Here is an 11,878-nt window from a genome sequence, read left to right on the forward strand (position 1 = left end):
GAAGGGCGGCAAAGAGGGGGGGTGGGAGGAGGAGGAGAGAGGACCGAAGGAGGAACAGAGAACCGCGATCTGACGAGCGAGCGAGCGAGACGACACCGGACGTCTATCGTTGATATTGACATTATTATCGTGCACCGAAAAGCGGGACACGTCGACTCGTGACGTCTTATAAGTTAGCGGAACAGAATGAGCAGAATCAATTCTAATTAATATTTATATTTGTTGCTCATTTGTTGCTAAAAAGTTGCCAAAGAAAAAAATTTGTAAAAATATTAATTAGAATTGATTCTGCTCATTTTGTTCCGCTAACTTATAAGACGTCGACTCGTGTGCACACGAGTCGTGGACTCTATAGAGAATGCGTTTTATCGACCGGAAGCCGTGCGCGACGCGTTCGCCTCTGCACGTGCGTCGTGCAAGGTGGTGTGGCGCATCGAGAATTTGCGCTCGCGCGTGCAAGAAAGAGGGAAATGACGAATTTTTATTTAAAGAATCTCGGGTTCTATTTTTTCCTTTTTTTATTATAGCGCGAAAGAATTCGCGATATGTCACATTAGATACTCTTGTACGCTTGAAATGAGACACAGGATGTCCTATAATATTTAATTATTTTTTTTTGACAAGAAATAAAATAGTACTCTACTCTGTAAGAGACACTCTGTATATGTATTTGTCTTTGAGATTTCAAGGAGGAGGAAAGAGACGAAAAATGTGGTGCAAGGCAACGGTTAATATTTGTCTATTCGCTGTTCTCTAGATTATTATAATGTGTGAACGAGTCGTATGTACTTATAATTAGACTTCATTAGAATTAATAGTAATTAGTTTTAACGTAATTCTTTTTACAAATTATAACAAATTTTTAAATTAATATTCAATTTCTCTCTTTATCGATAATATCAAAAATAGATAATCTGGTTTTTCTTCCAACTTTGCTATTTTTTCAATATTATTATCTATTATTTGTCACCATCCGGCCAAAAGTGAAATACTTTCCTTCTATTAAAGCCCGATTAAAATTTAATGACGCTTGAATGTTACTTTTATAACACGAGATAGAAATAGAAAAAGAATTAGATGTATGTGTGTGTTTTATAAAAACTGTACGCATATGTAACATGTGCTATTCAATTATCTCGAATCTCGATATTACTTTCGAAAAGTCAAGGGAGAGAAGAGCGTCGCCGCGCGCGATTCTCTGACGTCAATCGCGTGTGCTTGACCCGCGACGTCGCGATTTAATGCATTCGACGACGGTAATAAATGGCGGTGCGAATGCTCTATCTCCGGTGTCGGTCGAACTTTGCGGTTTGCACTATTGTCGTGCACATGTACGCGCTACAAAGAAAAGTACCGTGTGTCGCGCTCGAAACGGTAAACGCGCTCTTTCGTTGGGCGCGTGTATACGTGGCCAACAGATATGTGCTCTGCTGTATTAGCATGAAATAACTTCCGGTGTGACGATTCCCTTCCCCGATGTGTTGGCTTCGACGCATCCGGTTTGTCGAACTTGCCGTTACTTGTCGAGAAATTTGCTACAGTTTGTGTTCGCGGATGCACCGTAAAATTGTCTTTACTCTAATACAGATATATCCGAGAGCAAATAAGAGGATGCGTTTGTACGATAGTATCCTTTTCTCGGAACGGAAAGTTTATCGCAATTTTTTTTCTCGCAAAGCTAATAAACGGTTCGAGAATCGTATAATCGATTAATAAAAAATAAAGGTCAATTGGAGCCCAGACGCAGTAATTGTGGCGCAAATAAGCGTAAAAAAACGTTCTCGTCCTCCGTTCTCGAGGGTTGAATATTCGTCGCGCCTCCTGTATCTGTCAGCGTAGTTTCATCGTCTGATTTTGTCTCTCTTCGACAATTTTCGTTTTAATAAGAATTTCGTACCACTACGAAGGTGAGTTTTATGCTTGCGATAATGAGTCAGACAAGTGCGAACGTTTTTATATTTATATTATCTTTTATATTATTGATTCTATTTGTACATCGGATGCGCGTTGAGTCATTGACATTTTCGCGAATTTAATTGGTTTATTGGTCCGCCTCACGTAGCGCTATTAATTTAAGCTTGCCATTTATTTATAAGTCCATCTCGATTGAAAAGGGCCCGAACTACTGCGTCTGGGCTCCAATTGACCTTTATTTTTTATTAATTGATTTTATCTTTTGAGCCTTTTATATATATTTTAGTTTTGATTTATTTTGTTTCGTATAAAATTATAATGTAAAAGACAAATAATATAAAATTATTTGTACGCAATGAAAGATTCACACATTGTGGATAAAATTGTGGTATATCCGAGAATAAATAAGAAGATGCGTTTGTACGATAGTATCCTTTTTCCGGAACACAAAGTTTATCACAATTTTTTTTCCGCGAAACTAATAAACGGTTCGAGAATCGTATAATCGAGATTAAAAAATTATAATGTAAAAGACAAATAATATAAAATTATGCAATGAGAGATTCACACATTGTGGATAAAATTGTGAAGACATTAGAAAAAAAAAAAAACCAATCGATAATGTGTTATGTATAATTTTCTTATAAAATAATTGGAAATACATAAGATTCAGATTTTCATCCTCATTATAGTAGTCGAGGGTTAATTTTCTATCGATTTCACCAGAGTCGTTAAGTATTATTATCATGAAGTATTAATAAAATGACAGCACACACATACACAAGATGCAAAAGAAGAAAAGAAAAGCGATAAAACTCATATTGTAGAATTATTACTTGAACATATAATTTTTAAAACGTTCTCGAATAAGCTTCTCGCTAGCCATTTAATTATCGATTTTTTAAATTCCGTTAAACTTTTTACATTTAAGATGATTTTAACGAAAGATTATTCCTCAAGAAATGCTACGAAGTATTTGACAGAAAAAGGGCAACTGCCCAACATATACGAATATTTATAAATTATTTTAATTATTATTCTGAATATTACTACATGAATTATTATATTAATATATTTTATTATTATATACTATATATATATATTTATTTATTTTGATATACTATATTATTATTTATAATTACTTTATTAATTTTAGGGATTTATTGTGCATGGTATCTTGATGCTAAAGTAGAAATTTTTCAACAAAAGAAAGGGGGGTCATTTTATTTTTCGATATCTGCATTCTAGTTTTGGGAATGGTTTTACTACATTGCTTTTTCTCGCGCTTGAATCCTCGCACTTTGCGAAATTCCATTTCCGGCGTATGTACATACACACGCGTTACATCCGGCGACCTTGCAACCACCCGCGCGGATCGTTCCCGATACAGTATCGACCGTTATCCCCGCGGATGCGCTCTTTCGGTATTAATGGGAAAATGTGCCGGGATACCGTCTCATTCTGCATCATGTGGCGGCGGCGGCGGCGACTCTTATATGTCGCGGCCGGTTATATAAATAAACGGCGAGTCTCGAAACGAGTCTCAATTCATGAATGACCGCTTGGCCGGCGTGGTGTGACATACGTGTGTATTTCGTGCACGCGCTCGATGAAACGGCGACGAACCTCGGACATGCGCGTCGATGCTTGAACCCTCATATGTAGGAACGCAAAATATTTTCATGTAGTTTTTAACAGGGTGTGTATCAATACTCCTTGGAAAAAACATGGAAAACCTGTAATCCTCAGGGATTTTTTTTTGTGAGAAATCAGGAAATTCTCATGGAATTTCATTGGGACTGAGGGAATTTTTAAAAAACTTCTTTCTTTAATAATTTTGCTCTTATACTTCAAGGATACTAGTCATTTGTCCACTCTTTTCGTAATTTTCGGCTCTTCAAGAGAAAAAGAAGGAGAAACGAGGTCAAAGAAATGCGAGGTCTACTCGAATGCATATTGGAAAAGGCTATTTTGGACTCTTCATGATTGTTTTCATGATATAATAATTTAAAGAGAATTTCGTCGACACTTTCATAATTTAATAATATTATGAAAAATTATAATCTCGTATTCTTGGGTTTTTATTATAACGATATGAATGGATAAAATTGTGCAATATCGTAGAAAATATTAAAAGTGGATCCAATAAAAAATGTAATGGAATATACAGAACTTGTCTTTATGTGCGAAAATTGCATTTAGATGGTTTTTATTCATATAATAGTATTTTCATTTTATCTCGACAGTTGTATTTTTAAAAGAATATATCTTACAATTACGCAGAGTTCCAATTTCCTCCATAAATATTCGGATTATAAGATAATAAAAAGAAACTAGTTTTTTTCATGAATATTATCAAGCGAATTCACGTTTAAGTAATTATGTTTCATATATAAAGGAAAGTATTTCTTTCGAATTTTGTGAAACAAAAAGTTAAATAGTAATTATACATATGTATTATTACTTTTTATATGAGAAGTATCAGATGTTTCTAAACTATCTTAATTCAATTTTTGTAGTATTACAATTTTACCTAGAAAAAGAAGAGAATATTCATGAAAAAATTGAGAAATTGTGGGTTACTGGGATACATTATAATACATTTTAATATATATACATAATACGCCTATTGTAAGCATCTTACTTTTATTTATTTTGGAGCAAAAAGCGTAAAAATATTAAATGTGTCGAACGCACTGTTTTTTTTTTTTTTTTTCTAGAAATGATGGTATCGCGTATTGGTTTACATTGCAGTTTTTATTGTAAATGCATGCAATATTTTTCTATCGGAGAAACGAGAAACGGCTTATTTCGCTCGCATAGGATGCGGATGATTGCGGCGCGATTAGCATACGAGCAAGCGAAATGCGAAGCCGTTTCTCGTTTCTCCGATGGAGAAACATTGCATGCATTTACAATAGAACCTTCAGCTTCCGGTCAAATGATCCGCGAACATCCGGTCCCGGCTTGCGCGTACACAATGCCGGGCTCTCTTAAAAGCCGTGTGCAACACGCCTTGTGACAGTATGGTAACTAACCGGGGAGCATGTCCCCGGATCATACCAAGTTTATCTTCCGGTGACTAAACGGGGTTGGACAGAGGAGGAGGCATCGTTTGTAATTCGAAAACGCGCCCACGCATATACTCGCACACACAAATCTCTTATTCTTACAAATTTTTTATGAAAAGCTCTAACCTTGAAGAGGATTTAGAATATCACATAAATTACGATTTGTAAGCAAACGAAATATTAATCTTCTGAGAAAGAACAGACTTTCCATTTTTAGCTTATCAAATGATCTTTTATTTTCAGATGTCGGAAGAGATTAATTAGAGAAACGCCCCGCGAATTTTTTCTAATAAAAGTTTCCTCTCTACGAGTCCCTCTTGTTACCTTCTGGTACCTTTTTCTTCTTTTATCTTTCTCCTTTAATTTTTTTTCTGGACACATCAGACTGTTTCCCCCTATCAAACTACGCTATATTTGATTTGATAAAGATATTTCCGATCTGCATGATGGCTTTGAGAGTGTAAATTATGTTAGAAATATCCAATCTCTTCAGTTTTCAAGCTTCATATTTCACAAGACTTCAATTTTACGTACGAAATGCTTAACGTATAAATTTTTTCCAATTTCTTGATGCGATAGTAATACAACAGTATTATTCAAGCCACAAAGAATAGAATTCTTTAACTGATGTAATATTTTTTCGCAGCGAGCTCAATTATTTCGTCATCTTATAAATATGGACAACTGAATTAACTCGTAATATGTTGAAGATAAACATTATATCAGTTTGAATGAGTTCAAATTTTCATCGAAAGAACTCGCTCATATTGGAAGAAGAGTATTCATATCCCATATATACATTTATATATTATTTTGTTTTTGGAGTAGTTCCAAGGTAAAAGTTCCAAATAAAAATCTATATTCATAGATACATTTGTTAAAGACTGCTCTTTGGCAGACTGTTCTCAGTTTTGAAAATATTGTTTCAAATTTTTGAACAAATAATATTTAAAAGCCGACAAAAATTCAGATTTGAAAGATCGATTTTCAAAATACCGACATAAAATTAGAGAAACATGGTAAAAAAAATTAAATGGATTTAGAAACCTACAAATTATAGAATGACGTAATATTCTAGGGAAAAAAAAAAAAAAACATACCGCGCTATTTCAATTAATTAATTCGCCAAAGAAAGTCACGGAAAAAAGAGATTCAAATTTCAAAAAATTACAAGTCGATTTAGCATACAAACGAGCGATGAAGAGAAATATACTCCAACTATAGAAGCCTTTAATGACTAAATTAACTAATCCATATCAGTCCTGATAAAGTGTGACATTTAATTACTGAGAAATAGAGCAAGGGGCGAGGACGGAGGGGGAAAAGGGGAGAATGTCGTCACTCTAGGAGAGACCTATATGATGTCGCTACCTTCCTTTTATACCCGAATTTCTCGCAAATTCCTGGACGAGAGGAAACGCGCGTCCGCTCGCGTGTGAACGCGCTCCGATACATCTCTGTCACGCGCGGTCGTGCATACTTATATACATTCATACGTACGGTTGATGCGACGTCGAAAGGCGGCCGACCGGGTTCCCTCCCCGTTCGACGGCGGCCGGCGAGTTAAGCTCACATCCGCACGTGAGTCGAAGCGGAAGGAAGGGGACGTGACGTCGCGATTAAGGCGAATTAAACGAGTGAATTATATGAATCGGCGAGCACGGAGGTGGAGTCCGTACACACACGTACACGCGCATACATACGCTCGCGGCACCGGCCCACGTTTATCGGACGGACTTAAATTGTCTCTTAAAGTTGCCCAAGATCGAGCCGATTAAGCGTCATCGCGCGTCGACCCATAGTCGACTTTGCTCTCTCGCATTTGGCTTCCTCCTCTTTTTAATCCATTCAGTAACGATAAATAGAAAATCTCTGACATCATTATATCAGCTGTTTCTAGATTTCAAACATCTTTTCCGATAAATTGCTCTCGAGATACGGAAATGATTAATTGGTTTTTTCTTTCGCTCTCTCTTTCTCCCTCTCCCTCTCTCTCTCTCTTTCTCATTAACGCGCGCTGTCGTTAGATAAGATATCCTAGAATTTTCTCGACCTTAACTTTAATCGAGATATTCCGTTGTCGGCAATTTGGAGTAAATCTAGCCTTTGCGCGGATTCAGATAGATCAGATCAAATCGAGTTGATTTACGCTTATAAAATCTCGTTAAAATCGCGACGACATTTACATGCTATGATCGGAAATGTCAGAGCGGAAATATCCTGAATAGAATGCCGTTCGATAAAACGCCGATAAACGTAGTTTTTAACGGGGACAATGTCATCCGGAGGGATAAAGGGGGAGACTGATTACGCGTGTCAGAGAGGTTCACGCGAGCATGCAGAACCTTTTGAACGGACGCAGCATCCTTGAAACGTAATTCCAGCCGTTCCACTGACATTTTCCATGGATGTATTTTTACTGCACATTGCGTAATTGCATCTGGACGGGATCTTACGCGAGAGGGACGCCGTTGCGGGGAAAGGTGTGGTGCGGGGGGGAGCGGACGGAAAACTCATACGTCGACGTGGGCGGAAAAGGGTTAAGGTTGAAATTAGACGCCTTTGACGGCTGAACTTTGCTGATAATCAATCGCACAGCACAATGTGTGACGCGTTCCTGGAACCAGGTGTGACCCCCCGCGGAGCGTAACGTTCTGTTAATATTGACAACGTCAACATCGGCTGCTTAAAGGCTGCCATAAACTACAATTCGCAGAGGCTATTTTACGTCATTGTTATCGATCAATCTATTACGTGCTTCTACGCTTCGGCTGAAAAGCAAGTGAATTAAAACGAATTAATTGGGAATTTACATAGATAAGTGGAGAATATTCGCCTTTTATTGTATGCATTTATTATTTCGTGAAAAATCAGGGTTTACCCAGTCTCTCGTTGACCTTTTTTTTTTTTTTTTTTTTTTTTTTTTTTTTTTTTTTTGTTAGATACAATTCTGGCTTCCAAATTGTTACATCGCCGCAATTTTAAAAAGTTTGTTTAAAATTTATTACTTTTAATTTTAATTTTGCTTGTAAAAGATAATTGGACATTGAAAGGACAAAGAGCCTTACACTCTCTTATGAGAGATTGTATAATTAAATGTATTATTAACTTTTCCTATTCGCGTTCGACATTTAATTGAATGACTGGTACAATAATTAAGACTCGAAGAGGATATCGGATAATTGAAGAACTTTGATTCATAATTGAAGAGAAAATGCTCTCGTCATTGACATTTCTCGGAAATGACGTAAGCTGTTTCTCCGAGTTATCATTTATTTATATTAAAAAAACCGTTACGAGGGAGGGTCATTTATAAACATTACTGTCAATATTCCTATAACTTTTACTTGAATCATCTTTCTTTTCCTGAAATCAATATACATACCTCGAGAAAAATTAATCTATCACGCTTTACGGGCCTCGCCCTGTAATACAGGTTCTGCGCGACTTGGTCTTTACATGAAGTTTCTCAACCTTCAAAGGTCTTCCCGGTGACATATCGAGACCACCTCCGAGCTCTGTTTCCCATAAATGTGCTTGGGAAACCTTTCTTTATCTCGGCGTTATATCATCTCGCGTGCTTTTACAAAAGGATAATATAACCGAGATACGCGGGGGTTTTTGTTCGGAGAAATTGTTCGGAGATATACGAGAAATCCGAAACGCCGGAAGTGAAAATCTTTCTGACGAGATAGAATTATCGATCGGTTATGTAAGAATCTCGAGCTGAATAGTTTAATAAGTAGCGCGTCGTTACGCCGAAATTTGTGCGCACGTATCTCATAATTGAACTAAATTCCTTCAAATTTTATTATATTGTTTTAATACGTGGATATTTCTCTTGTACGTATAACAACTTTGTTTAATCTAAGATTCTAGTAGTTTGGGTTTCTTTTTTCCTTGTAACAGAATATTCACTATGTCTCGATATCGATTAATAATTCCAAGAGAAATTTATTTCCTTTATAGACGAATCAATCTTTATCTTTCATCGGAAAAAAAAAATATTTGCGCCGCGTCGAAAATTATGTACATATGATTAAGGATGTATGTGTCATATGTCGAAATATTGACAAAAGCATGAAAATTTCGTAGATTGTTCTACTATTCTTTTGAACATATGTGCAAAACGTGAGCACAATTCTCTTAATGGTTTGGAAATGATTTAAGTTTAAAATTAGGTATTGATTTTTATTGAAAATCGCGTATTGTAGCACTTATTGACAAATTTGACAAGGAAAAAACATTGCCAACGACATAAAAATTTTCACATCTATTAAGAAAACTAATAAATATTTATGCAAAACTTGATTTAAATCCACTTACTCGTTTAAAAGTTGTAAAAAAATATTATCTGTCTCTCTTTCTCTTTCTGCAAATTACTTTTTTTCTTGTTTCTTACAGTTAATTTCAAGGTATCCACGATAAAAAGTTTTTATCATAAATTAGAAAAAATATTAATTACATTACTATTTTCTTTTATGAAGATGTGTGTGTCAAAAACCATATTATTTTGTGATACTTTAACTTTTTTTATAATCCGGATTTATTTATTTGATTTTTCAAATAATATAAACGTAAGAAATGTTTTTTTTTTTTTTTAAATTTTGACAGCTTTTTGTTACTATTGTAGCCAAAACATTTTTAAACGTAAAAATCGATAAATTATTTTATTTTTTCTTCCATTCGCAAATTGTAGAAAATATCTTAATATAGCGCCCGAGTTTAGACATTCGAGAAAGATCGCGTTCTCTCTTTCCTGCTAATCGCGAACGGGATTACCCCCCGAGGAGAAATGAAACGTCACGTTGGAGGAGAGACGACGTTGGAAAAGCGGTGTTCTATGAATGGAGGCGAGCCTCGGATCTGTCGGCGAGCAAGGACGACTAATTATAGCATTAGTATCTCTCTCTTCCTCTCTTTCAACTTCGTTTTGTTACATTAACCATGTGCACCATCCGTCCGCGCATACGTATACACACGCGTGCGCACGTGTATTACGGAACGTTTTAATACGACCCGAGAGATTATGGCCCGACGATGGAGGACATGACCTATTTCGATCGTCGTCGTCGTCGTTGACGACGACGTCGCCGACCTGGCGTCGGCGCGGGGATGCGAATTCAGGACGTGCGTCACGCTTACCCTTGTGCCGCTGTCGACACCTGGCATCTCGTACAAATTACGTCCACGCATCGACAAATTGTCGGACGGATGAACCGAATACGAGCGAGATATACGAGCTTTTCGAGAAACATAATTTTAATGATTACTTGATATAGAGAATGGGAAATATCTTATTAATAAAATCTGCGGAATACTATGGTTTCGAAATTCTGAATTATGATTCAAGCTTAAGACAATAAAACTTTATTAAATAATAACCGCGCCTCCGAGAAGCTTAGCTTGCGAAAAATCTTCAATCTTTAATCGTGAGAAACTATTGCTTCGGTATTTAAAACAAAAAAAAATAAATTTACAAAAAAAAAAAATCAAAAATGAAAAAAATAAATTTATAAATTGTTCGAAAAATCCCCTCATATGTTAAAAGATAGTGTGCCGAATTATCTCTCATGCTTCGTTAAAATAGAATGATTAAAGGATTATCAATAAAAAAAAATGACAAAGTATATGTCGCATCTCGAAATTGTAACACATTGAGAAATATATTTACATTGATAGATGTGATGTCCGCGCGTTTGTCTTTTTAAGGCAATCTAACGATAAATTGTCCTACGCTTTAACGACCGCCGCGCGGGAACAACTCGCGGGAGAGCGCTTAAAAAGGTACAATTAAGCTAAAAGTGTAGTGTCGCTTCGGAGACACCGTAAACAGACAAGGTCGCGGAATAAACATAAAACGCCGCGTGAAAGTGGCCGCGTCACCGTGCTAATTATCACGATGAAACAGAGTGGGCGTGTTATAGAGGCGAGTGAAATTACATTCATATGTCGTATTCCCCATTGTGGAAGTTGAACAAATGCATCGGTTACTTCCGCCGGAGGAAGTGTCAGTTTGGAGTTTTCGAATTAATTGGTAGCAATTCTAGTCTCTCAAGCGTGTACTTTAATCGAATTGGTTATCGAATAATGAATTGATTTCACCTTTGGTTACACACACAATTAGAATTAAATTTTCATAAGATAGTAAATAAGTATAATATAAATATATCTAATATAATGATTAAATTTTTGTTTATATTGTTTCACGCAAACGAAAGAGTAGAATTTAGCAGGATATTTTTAAAATTCTATGCGTGATAAGCTGATTATACAATTGCTTTATTTATATCATTCTATGATTAATATGTAAATTGGATTTATTTTGATACCGAAAATGCATATAAAAGTTAATTGTATAAAATTCACACAACTTTATACTATCAATAGCATAAAGGATAAAGCTGAAAGCCGATTATGTGTTAAATATCTTTTTACGGTACTCGAAAAATTTTCATATTTATCTCAATGATAATATAAATAAGCTCTAAAATCGTTAATAATACGAATGTAAGCCAGTGATTGTTCTCTACCAAACGAAATTAAGCATGATGAACATTGAAATAAAAAAATTATGCTTTCCTTACGCTAGATTTTTACAAAATATATAATTTACATTGTATTATATTTCTGTAATTATATTTTTCGAAACGTAATTTATAATTTGCTAAGGATCATATATGGGATCTTGGACAAATATGTGTCCATGTGAATTAACATATTTTTATTCTTCTACGACATCACAAAATAACCCCGTGTTATACAAGATAGATACAAATTAATGCAATTGTTAATGTTAACTGTTGTAAAAAGTAAAACTAGAAGCAAGAAATTAATATCAATAATCTGAATAAGTTTTATAATAAAAATAAAGCTATATATATATATAATAA

The 11,878-nt window shown here is 35.4% G+C and overlaps 2 protein-coding genes across 5 annotated transcripts in view; one reads left to right on the forward strand and one right to left on the reverse strand.

Moving 5' to 3' along the window:
* The window catches only part of LOC115241146 (E3 ubiquitin-protein ligase CBL-B), a 29,246-nt gene that overhangs the window by 3,793 nt on the left and 13,575 nt on the right, over window positions 1-11,878 (forward strand). The gene's annotated exons all lie outside the window — the stretch shown is intronic.
* The window catches only part of LOC115241148 (probable phospholipid hydroperoxide glutathione peroxidase), a 4,303-nt gene continuing 4,114 nt past the window's right edge, over window positions 11,690-11,878 (reverse strand). For all 3 annotated transcript variants that reach the window (XM_029816729.1, XM_029816725.1, XM_029816728.1), the window contains one exon: window positions 11,690-11,871. The gene's annotated coding sequence lies outside the window, so the exon portion shown is untranslated. The remainder of the gene's footprint in view (window positions 11,872-11,878) is intronic.

Source organism: Formica exsecta, unplaced genomic scaffold (genome assembly GCF_003651465.1).
Source record: "Formica exsecta isolate Colony F162 unplaced genomic scaffold, ASM365146v1 scaffold47, whole genome shotgun sequence".
In the NCBI taxonomy this organism is placed as follows: Eukaryota; Metazoa; Arthropoda; class Insecta; order Hymenoptera; family Formicidae; genus Formica; species Formica exsecta.